The following is an 11,803-nucleotide window of genomic DNA, read 5'->3' on the forward strand; positions in this document are numbered from 1 at the left end:
GGTTGACATCAGGTGTCTCCCTCCATCACTCTCTACCTTATATAATGAGACAATGTGTCTCACTGAACCCAGAGCCCTCAATTTCTAATTCTCTAGCTGGCCAGCCTACTCCAAGGATCCCATCTCTACCTCCCATGCCCTTGGGTTGCAAGCAAGCTGCCTGCCACCCATATTCAACTTGTACATTGGTTCTGGGGTCTGAACTCTGGTCCTCATGCTTATACAGCAAGTGTTTTACTGGCTAAGCCATCTCCTCGGCCTAACATATATTGCTTTTGTAAGTGGAATCAAATTTAACAAAGGAACACTGTGCTTTAAAATGAATTAGGATAAATTAACTCCCTAATGAAAGATGCTATCAAGCATGGGGGAAAAACTAACAGAGGAAAGTATTAATGGGCTGATACGGAGGAGTAATCCTAAGGATGTCGGTTTATAGACACTAACACTGTGTCTATATACACAGATGGCTTTGAACGGCATCAACCCTTCCAACGGTTGGATTACAACCAACCAGTTGGTAACTGCTTGCTTACTTGACTGAATTCAGTGGGTTTGTTTTGAAAATAGCCTATTCTCTACCTAACATCGCCACTTTTTCCCCCCAACCAATTTGCTGAGTGCTAGCTTCAGATGTCTGCATGAGACGCATGACAACTGCATGTTTAAACTGGGCTTGGGAAATTGGCCAAGGAAGGGAGTTAACAGAGAGGCTGACACTTAGGAGGTGATCAGGCAAGGGATGCTGGATGACAATGAACTCCAATTTAAATCAATCACTGAACTTAGGGAGAGCAGCAGAGGGAAGGACCAGGCAATTCTGGAAAGTTTCATCATAAAACCTCACGAGGGAGGGTAGTATTTCCTAGGTACTGGTACACAGCTGTTAGGCTGTGGAACAGGAAGGAGAAACCGATTACCCAACCTACTGTCTTGGGGTAGATATTTGGCAAGGTGGGGGTATTATTTAATACAACAATAGACCCCTCTTTCACGTAGAATAGCACTCCTATTTTTTAAAGATTTGTTTCCATTCTTTAGTTAGATCTGTGTCAGGAATGTTAGCTATACACGCAGCAGTACAGGGCATCAGATCTCCTGGAGCTACACATGTTTGTTAGCCACCTATTGTGAGTACTGGAAACTGAATTCTGGTTCAAGAACAGCAAGGCTCCTGACCACTGAGCCATCCTTCCCATCCCCAGTTGCTTGTTTTAACCAGCTGGGATGGAATTGTGATGAGTTGGACAGAGACGTCATTTTCTAGAATGTCTCGTGAGTCACTCAGCTCCAGGAAACCTCTGAGGGTTGCTTGGTTCCTTCCTAATTCATCTGAGAAGCTTTGGATAAGAACCCCATGGTTTCTTACCCCAAAATATCACTTGTCGCAGGAGCCCTGCAGTGGACCCCGGGTGAGATGGATGGGCGGTGCCAAGTCTGTAATCTCCTAGAGGGTGTCCCTGATGATTTAGGTGCCTGCGGTGGCCTGGGCTTGATTCTTCCCAGAGATTCATCTTTCTCAACAAGCCATGGCTCCCGTTTTGTAACACACTTCCATTCTTCTCCCCTGGAGAGAAACTGTGATGAATGACAGGTGTGGGGAGACAATTCTAGTTTTGTTTTGGTTTTTTTTGGGGGGGGTGTTCCTTCTAGAATTAGCCTCAGTAAGACAGGTGCAAATCAGCTGTCCAACCCATTTCAGGAAAGGCTGCACACAAGGAGAAAATAATGCCCCCTATATCAATTATGTCTTTTGTGTCATTTCAGCCAGTGAGGTCAGAATTGTGAGCCAGGGCTGGGGAGATGGGTCATTGATTTGGTATACAACCATGAGGACCTGAGTTTAGATCCCCAGCATAAGACGATCAATCTAGGGGGGATTTAGCTCAATGGTAGAGCGCTTGCCTAGCAAGCACAAAGCCCTGGGTTCAGTCCCCAGCTCCTAAAAAAAAAAAAAAAAAAAAAAAAAAGACGATCAATCTAGGCATAGTCACATGTGCACGTGTCACCCCAACATCGTGGGATATGGAGAGAGACAATTGGGGGCTTACTGGTTCATTCTAGCTAAAAAAAAATAAAAGTGAGTTCCAGGTCCAGGAAGACACTATCTCAAGGAATAAAACTGCATAGTTCACAAAGACAAACAACACACACACACACACACACATACACACACACATACACGCTTATCACACACAGACACATAAGAACCATGAACACTTATATGAACAAAAGAATGGATTTTTCACCTAAATATTATTTAATATTAAAGACAAACAAATTTGCCCCCTTTAAAGGAAAATTATACACTAATTCATAAATATTTAGATTTATTAATATTGAATCTTACATTTCTGACCCATAAGTTACTACTAATATTTTGACTTTTGTTATCTGTCATCTATCCGGGCCTTTAACAGTCACCGTGCTGTTATGTTCTGGATTTCTATCTTACTTTGAAATGACATTTCCTATGTTTTATTACAGAGCCCATCCACCAATTTTAGAAATAAGGAAAGTTATTTCTAAATAACTTTGAGGTTGGGAGTGGGGTCATCCATTTTCAAAGATTCTCACCTGTGGTTGAGAGAAATCTAGGACCAGTACCCATGACCTTTGCTTCTAGACTCAACATTCTTTCCACTAACCACACTCATTTGGGTCCTGTTTGTTCAGACCTGGGAAACACAAAGAAATCGCAGGATGCTAACATTGGATAGGGTCCTGGTAATTTGAAATCCAAATCTTAAAGAGCCCAAGTGCAAGGCATGTTGGGCAGATTTGTCCTCTAATACAAATAAAAAATTAGCAAGTATCATGGTCTCCAAATTATAGAATGCTTTGGAACATTAATGTTGATATTAGAGCCTGCTAATGGGAAGGCACCAGGCGTAAGCTCTGATATCTCTCCATGTTTTCCTCTAAAAATTTTTGTCACAGAAATATGAGTGGGATTTCTACTCCCTGTAAGCCCCATAGACATACAGAGAGAGAGATCAACTAGGGGATTGTGTATACTACATTTCACAAGGAACAGAGCCCAGGTTCATAAAAGTAGAAAGTATGTGGACCTTTACTCATTATCTGTGCCTAGGAACTATAAGACAACAGAAACAGAAGGCTCCTGTTTTCTCACTGTGAGAAACTTGAATGGTACTTCATTCAACATCTAGAAACTATAGCCTCCAAAATCCCAGAAGAATCTCATTGTGTGTGTGTGTGTGTGTGTGTGTGTGTGTGTGTGTGTGTGTGTGGTGTGTATGCACTCGTGCACACATGAATGTGTGCCTACATGTATGCATGCACATATATGTGTACACATGCATGTGCAAGCTCATGCATCTATGTGTGTGCTTATGAGACCAGAAGACAATCTCTTACCTTGTTCCTCAGGAATCCTCCAACTTTTTTCTAAGACAGGATCTCTCACTGGCCTGGGACTTACCAAGTGGCCTAGAGTGGCTGGCCAGAGAGCTCTAGGAATCAGCCTGTCTCTGCCTTCACAGGGCTGGGATTACAAATAAGCACTATGCCTGGCTTTCTTATGTGGGTTCTGGAAACAGAAATCAGGTCTTTGTGTTTCCAAGGCAAGTAGTTTACCAACTGAGCTGTCCTCCCCAGCCCTGGAGACTCTTGTTCAATATGCCAGAATCAATGCACCTTGAGTGACCTACATTTTGTAGATGGACAGCAAATGGGACAAAAAATGAGCTGTTTCAGGTCACTGGTGAGTAGGTTGGGTGAGCTTGACTTAGTTTTAGTCTGGTAATGCTATCTACCTCTTAGATGGCTCTGACAGAGCGGTGGCCCAGCGCACATGCATTTGCTTTCCCTGTGAGGTGCACTCATTCTAGTTGACTCTTTAGGGTCAGAACTAAAGTGGACATTTTTTCTGCCTTGGCTTAGGTGGGTCTTTAACTTGGGAATCATTCTGTTCTCTTTTTTTCCTTTTTTAAGGTCTTCACTTTTTTATTCTTTGTGCACAAAACATAATTGATTCCACTGGGTAGTCAGTTGAATAATCCATTCAAGGTTCCTTAGTCAAACTTAATGAGGCCTATGTCCTTCGTGTACTGATGGGAGCACTGACAGCACATGTTCAGCCCATATTTACAGGTCAGGCCATGGTGGTGACTAGAGAAGTCTCAGCAAGAGAGAGAACCCTGACCGAACTTCCGTGGGTAACTCCAGTAGAGCTACTTGTGACCCATCTTGCCTTCAGATGTCCAACAAGGAAAAAGGTGGAATCATTCTTTAATGGCCACCCATGAATTGATAATTGGATAGGTAAGTAGATAGACAGTAAGTAAGCAAGAAGATAGACAGATGATGATAGATAGGTGATAGATGGATAGATGACAGATGGTAGATAGAAAGATAGATGATAGATAGATAGATAGATGATAATAGATAGATAGATAGATAGATAGATGTAAATATATAAATATGAACAGACAGTAAATAAGTAGGTGATAGATCTATAATAGATTTCAATATCATATGATTTGCCTATTTAAACTGTACAGGCCATACTTTTTAGTATATTCCCACATTTAGTATATTTAGTAAAATGCCACCATTATCACACTTTTAGAACTGTATCGCCACCTCAAAAAAAAAATTCTGAAGATTGGGTGTGATTATAGCTCAGTTGGCAGAGTGCCTTCCTAGCACCTAGACTCTTGGTTTGGTTCCCAGCATAAACCATAATGGTGGTGTCCAATGTCATCTCAACACTCAGAAGATGCAGCTAGGAGGCCCAGTTCTTCTAAACTCTATTCTGGGTTTGAGGCCCCCTGGTATACATGAGAAAAACCCTATGGAAAAAAATGAGAGGGAAAAGAAAGAGGTGGAGAAGGAGAAGGAGGAAGAGGAGGAGGAGGAGGTAGAGAGAGACAGAGAGAAGCACAAAGAAAGCCTGTACCTTTATTTCTAACCCTCTATCCCCATTCCTACACAGTCCCCAATATGCTTCCCTCCCTCAACAGATTTTCCAGTTATGAAAACTTCATATGAACAGAATCATATATTATATGGGCTTTTGTAATTACCTTTGTCCACTTAGTTCCACTGTGATGACATTAGTCTCCAGATGACGAATGACCCCCCCAGCCAGTGACTCTTTGATCTGAGGCCCAGACCATATGGGTCAAAGACAAGCTATCTCTATCCAATTCCTGACCCATAGAATTCATGAGAGTAATAAAATGTTTGGCTTCCAACACTAAGTTTTGGAGTGGTCCATTACACAGCCGTGGTAACCAGAACAGATACATAGACCTGTCAGCACAGTTCCAGCTCATTCCTTCAAGGTCTATCCATTTCTGTGAATTCTCACCAGTTGTATTGGAGCCTTGGGGTTATTTGGATAGGAGTTATTGGATCTCATTTCTTTTTCCATAAAGCTAGGACCAGCTGCAAGCTCCCTGAAGGCAGCAATGAATGTGTCATTTTGACAATTATAGTTCCACACTGGCCACAGTGCCTGGAGCATATGAGTGGGCTGTCCCAGTTATCTATTGTGTCATCGAGGCTACCCCAGAGAACTTGGAGGCTTAACACGGTGGTTAGAAAATTGTGGTCTATGGACAGATATGGACAGCTCTTTGTGTAAATTAAATGTTAGGAGCGTTCAACAATTCCCATTCATTTACACATGATCTCTGACTGCCTTTTGGTAGACATGAATATTTGCAATAAATATCTTAAATCCTTTGTGCAAATATTTATTACCTGGTCTTCACACAAAAAGGTGCCAATCCCTGGCTAAACACAATACATTGATGAGACAGTATTCACGCGATAACTTGGTTGGTACAAGAATAGCTAAGATGGTCTCTGTGGTAGTTAGTTTTAACTGTAACATTGACACAACTTGTAATCACCTACAAAGATAATCTCAATGAATGATTATCTACATTTAATGGTCCTATGTGCATTTCTTTGGAAAATTATCTTAAGCTAATTGATACAGGAAGACCAGTCCACTGTGGGCAGCACCATTCCCTAGGCTGGAAGGCCTGAACCATATGAGTTACTAAATCAATTTGAGCATGAGTAAGCAAGCAAGTAAGCAGACAACCATGCATTCTTTTCTCTCAACATTTGTCTATGAATGGGATGTGACTAGCTGTTTTAGTTCCTGCCTCCCTGAATTCCCAGCCGTGATGGACTGCAATCTAGAATTATAAGATAAAATGAAACCTCTGTCCCCTATGTTGCTTTGGTCATGCTATTTTATCACAGCCACAGAATGCTAGAGCAGTATTACTTACATGATTCTGCCAAGTCAGTTTCACGTGCTGTGACTGATAGCTGAGAGAAACAATGTAATAGGAAGAATGGCTCATTTGGGCTCTTGGTATCAGGAGTTAGTCTATGTTTGTCTGTCTATGCTTGTGTCTGGGATAGTGTTGAGGATGAACATCCTGGTGGGAGGATGTTGTAGAGCAGAGATTCTTACCTGAAGATGTCGAGGAACCAGAGAAAAGCTAGAGAGGGCTAGAGACAAGATACCCTTTGTGGTTGTTGGAATGAAAATGGTCCCTGTAGGCTCAAAGATTTGAATATATGGTCATTGGGGAAGTAACACTATTTGAAAAGATTAGGACATATGGCCTTGGAGGAAATGTGTCACTGGGGGTGGACCTTAAAGTCTGAAATTATAAGCAAGCCCTGAATTAAATGCTTTCTTTTATATAAGGGTTTCCTTGATTGTGGTGTCTCTACACCATGATAGAACTCTAAGACATTCTCCAGCTATTCCTTCCAGCTGCCTCCCAGCTCTACACCTCCCAACGGATCATCCCACTCATTGGATCTACTAAGAGATTCAAGTACTGACTGTAAGACCCATCATGATCTGACTATCTGTCAAACTGTCCTCACAGACAGATGCAGAAGTATGTTTTAAAAGACTTCTAGTCTGGAGCTAGTAATAGTGCTCAATAGAGAAAGGGGATTGCTGCTAATTCTGACAACCCAGATTCCGTTCCCAGGGCCCAAGTGATGGGAGCACAGAACCAATTCTAGCAAACTGCCTTCTTAACTCCATATGCACTCATACAGACAGACACTAAATAAGTAAATAAATAAACAAACAAAGGCAAAAAATGGGAGAGAATCAAAAAAGATTTGAACTGCATGTTAGATAACATTTTATTTTGTTTCTTCACAGGAAAAGAAGATATCTAGCTAGGAATCTGTGCAGAGACCCCTTCCACTGTGGCCTCTGCCCCTTGCCCTCCTGTCAGAGTTACACAAGGCTGGGTGCACACAGCCTTTCTTGTCATTCAGCAGTAGCAACTGCAGCTGGTTAATTACCAGTCACCCAATCTTTCATTCACACCACTCTGGAAGCAAGGATCCCACACATCTAACTTTACTACAAGCCCTGTGTTCCTTCCTGCCCTGCAAGGGGGTAGGGGTGGGGAAGGGTGGCAGGTTTCAGACTTCACAAAAGCGCCAGTTTAAAGCCCAACAAAGAAATGCTTCACACTCAATGAAAATGAGGGACTGAAAGAAACAAGGAGCTTAGTCTCGATTTTCGACTTCTTTCTCTCACCATCCCCTACCAAAGAAGGCAAGGTAAAGCCTCCTGACACCTGCTCTGGATGGATAGCCAGGAGGGACCATGCTGTAACAAGTGCTCATATTCTCTTACCTCTGAGGTTGTGACTTGGATCTTACAGCCCCTTAGACAGCTAATTAACCTCTCCTTCTGCCCCTCTGTTTATTTTATTAACTCTTCGCAACTTACTCCCAAAGAATACTTCTGAGGCAGGAGAGAGATACAGATGGGAAAATGAAAGCAACAACAAGACCATTTTAGTTCCAGGCAAGTGTTCTACCGCTGAGCCACGCCCCCAGCCCCTCCCTGGGGGATCTAGGCAGGGGCTCTACCACTGAGCCACGCCCCCAGCCCCTCGGTAGGGGATTCTAGGCAGGGGCTCTACCACTGAGCCACGCCCCCAGCCCCTCCCTGGGGGATCTAGGCAGGGGCTCTACCGCTGAGCCACGCCCCCAGCCCCTCCCTGGGGGATCTAGGCAGGGGCTCTACCACTGAGCCACATCCCCAGCCCTTTGCTGGAGGAGTCTAGGTAGGCACTCTATCACTGATTATCCCCAACCTTTCCTTCATAACTTTTTGATTGCTCACAACTGCCTGTACCTCTAGCTCCAGTGTATCCAATGCTTTCTTTTGGCTTCTGTGAAATTTCACGAATGTAACACACATGCACATACATGTACACACACACACACACACACACACACAGAGGAATAAATCTTTTTTTTTTAAATTAAAGAACTTTGAGACACCGAAGAGAGATAGATTACTTATCCAACTATGCCTCTCAGCACCTACATTAGGCAGCACCATCATGTGTAACTCCAGGCCCAGAGGGGATCTGATGTCTTTGGCCCCCATGGATACTTGATCTCATGAGCATACACCTCCACCTTACATAAGCATCATTTAAAATAATACTTTTTAAACCATGAAAATAATATAGTGTTATACTACATGTATAAAACACTAGGGTATACACCAGTAATCTTATTAAGGATCAAGGAGGTCCATTGTGGGGGCTGGCTAACATGTAACCTGTTCGAAGGATGTGTATTGATAAATAAACTCATGATCAACTAGTACAAAGATGTCTTAATTACTTACACTTGATTTCTGTCTCTGACAACTGCTAGCTGCAAGTTTGGGTATACAATTTAATTTCTCTAAACCTGTTTCCTAATCTTTAAGGTTCTATTAATTTGCATATTCAATTTAGAAGCATTTAACAGGATGTGAAAGATAAGGAATTAACGAACGTGCTACATTGTGTATGGATGTTGTGCGTGGGTATGTGCACATGAGTGCAGGTGCTCCCAGAAGCCAGAAGAGGGCAGCAGAACCCCTAGAGCTGAAGTCGCAGGTGTTTGTAAGGCGTCTAACATGATGCCTTATATGAGGAAGCCAACTTTGTTCCTTTGTGAGAGGTACACATACACTTAATCATTGAGCTAGTTTCCTGGTCTTCAAGGTTGTCATATTAAATTACATAGTCAATATAAAGGCACTTAACATTATATGGATGATAAGTGATCAATAATCATTGGCTATTTTATTATCGTTTTTAATAATTCTTGGGCAAAGGCTCTTTATAAATTATTCTCATAGGATTTTTATCTTTGAAGAAGGAACGTTGACTAGAGAGAAGAATTTCTAAAGCATTTACCTGAAAGCAATGTAATTGGCAAAAGATTGTATTAAAATTTGTTAAAAGGGTGATCAAGGACATTGAGGGAAACTGGTGTTGAGGAAAGCAACAATATTACCAGAATAATGAAGGGGTACCAACAGAAGACCAAAGATTCTTAGGGATTCATAAAATAAAGGGACTCAGTGGGCATAGGTATATAATGTGGCAGTAACATATGATAAAAGCCATTTTGAAGACAATGAATTCATAGATAAAACTTATGTGGAGCTCGCCAAAGGGCTCAGCTGGTTTTACGGTCAGGCCTGATGACCTGAGTCTCATCTCTGGATCCCACATGGTGGTAGGAAAGAACCAACTCCTGAATGTGACCTCTGACCTCCACATGTGACATAAATGGATGGGTGTTCACTCATATATACACATAATAAATATACACAAATAAACAAATAAGTAAACTCTTCTTATACTAGGAACCTATCTTCAGTATTGTAGTGTTTTGAATGAGAAATGCCCCCCCCCCCGCGCTCATAATATTTAAATGCTTGCTCCCAGTGAGTGGCACTGTTTGGGAAGGATAGGGAACCTTCAGGAAGTGGGTCCTTGCTGGGGGAAGTGAGTCACCGGGGATGGGGTTTGAGGCTTTATAGATCAACCCCACTCCTGGTTTTTCTCTCTGCTTCCTGTCTGTGGATGCAATGCAATTAGCTAGCTTCTTGTACCTCTTACCATGACTTCCCTGCCTAGAAAGACTGTCTCTCTAGAACCATAACCCAAAATAAAACCTTTACTTTCACAAGTCACTCTTAATCCTGGTATCATATCACAGCAACAGGGAAGTGTGAAAACAAAGATGTCCATTTAAATATGCACACAAAACTGCATTTAGAGAAATTGTTGACAGATATTTTCAATATCCCTTGAAACATCTTTCTACAATTGCAAAAAAAAAAATTATAAGTAACCCTAAAGTCTATGAAAATTATATTAAGAATTGTAAAATATCCCCATAGGTACTCATGTGAAAAATATCACTGTGAAAACATTGCTTTTAATCGTTCCTGTTTGGTTTGGTCTTCGTATGTGAAATTGAATTTAAAAAAAGAGAATTGCAGAAAAAACGCTCATGGTGCCACTTTTATCACAATAATGTCAGATATTCATGTTTTTTAAAAATTTTATTATACTCTGTGTGTGTGTGTGTGTGTGTGTGTGTGTGTGTGTGTGTGTGTGTGTGTGTGTGAATGCATGTCACTGCATGTGTGCGTGGGTCAGAAGAGAGCATATAGGAGTCACTTCTCTCCTACGATATTTATTCTGGGGATTGGACTCAGGCTATTGTGCTCTGCAGCAAGAGCCTTGCACACAACGAAAGAAAAATAAAAGCAAATACTTTTAAAACACCTCGTTAAGAGTGTTAAAGCCCAGATGGGAATGAGGAATCACATAAAAAATTAAGTTGTCCACTAAGAATAGAATTGTTAAGTAATAAAATTATCACAGGGAAATAGCTAGAAGAAATTGTGATCATACTTAGGTTGGAGGAAACAGATAGAAGCAACCAAGATCATTAAAACTGAAGAAAAATGTAGGGATGGTAGCCCAGCCTCTAAGACTCTGATGTTGGTGTTACTGAAGAGACATGATGATCCTCAGGACAAAGCCCTGGAAGAACTGAACACTGCATTCAGACACTACCGAGACTGAACTATCACAATGAGAGAAATGTGTGTCAGTGGAGGGACAAGAAGGTATTAGAAAGCCGTAGTAAGCCCACAGAAGTCTCAAGGAAGAACACAAGAAATCCACAGGAAGTCACAGAACATTCACGGGGAGCATATGGGAGGTCTGCAGGAAATATACATGAGATCCACAGGAAGCACAAAGGAAGTCTGCAGGAAGTCATGGGAGGCTCACAGGAAGCACAGAGAAAGTCTACAGGAAGTAACAAGGAGGACCACAGAAAGCACACAGAAGAACCACAGAAAGCATAGAGGAGGTCCACAGGAAGCCATAGAAGGTCTACAAGATGTCAGAGGAGGACCACAGGAAGTACATATTAGATCCATAGCAAGCACACAGTAAATAAGCACACAAGAGGTCTACAGGCAACATACAAGAGGACCACAGGAAGTACACAGAAGGTTCACAGGAAGTACACAGGAAGGAGAAATTTTCCCCTTCCTCTTCTCAAAAATTCTCCCTACCAAACTTGTGACCAACTCTTACAAGGTCAGATATGGTTTGTATGGTCCCTGTTCTGGGACCACAGAGACCCTGTAGTAGAGTCAGTGGCAACACAAAGTCAGTATCCCAAGGACAAGGAGCCTTCCTGAGATAATGTTGACTTCGAGGTCATGAGACTTGGCGCACGCGCGCACACACACACACACACACACACACACACACGCACACACATACACACACGCACAGGCACACGCTCACACACATGCACACACACTCACACGCACGCACACGCACACGCACTGAAAAATGGCTACCAATGCAACCTTTGAGCTATTATTCAGAAGCAAGGTAGAGCTTGAAGTTAGTGATTCAATTACTAGAGGTAACACCTTGCAACTCAA

The 11,803-nt window shown here is 42.1% G+C and overlaps 1 pseudogene; it reads right to left on the reverse strand.

Moving 5' to 3' along the window:
* Window positions 1–4,037: 4,037 nt before the first annotated feature.
* Window positions 4,038–4,211, reverse strand: Rps29-ps4 (ribosomal protein S29, pseudogene 4; annotated as a pseudogene).
* Window positions 4,212–11,803: the final 7,592 nt, after the last annotated feature.

The sequence above is a fragment of the Rattus norvegicus genome, chromosome 12 (genome assembly GCF_021556685.1).
Source record: "Rattus norvegicus strain SHRSP/BbbUtx chromosome 12, alternate assembly SHRSP_T2T, whole genome shotgun sequence".
In the NCBI taxonomy this organism is placed as follows: domain Eukaryota; kingdom Metazoa; phylum Chordata; class Mammalia; order Rodentia; family Muridae; genus Rattus; species Rattus norvegicus.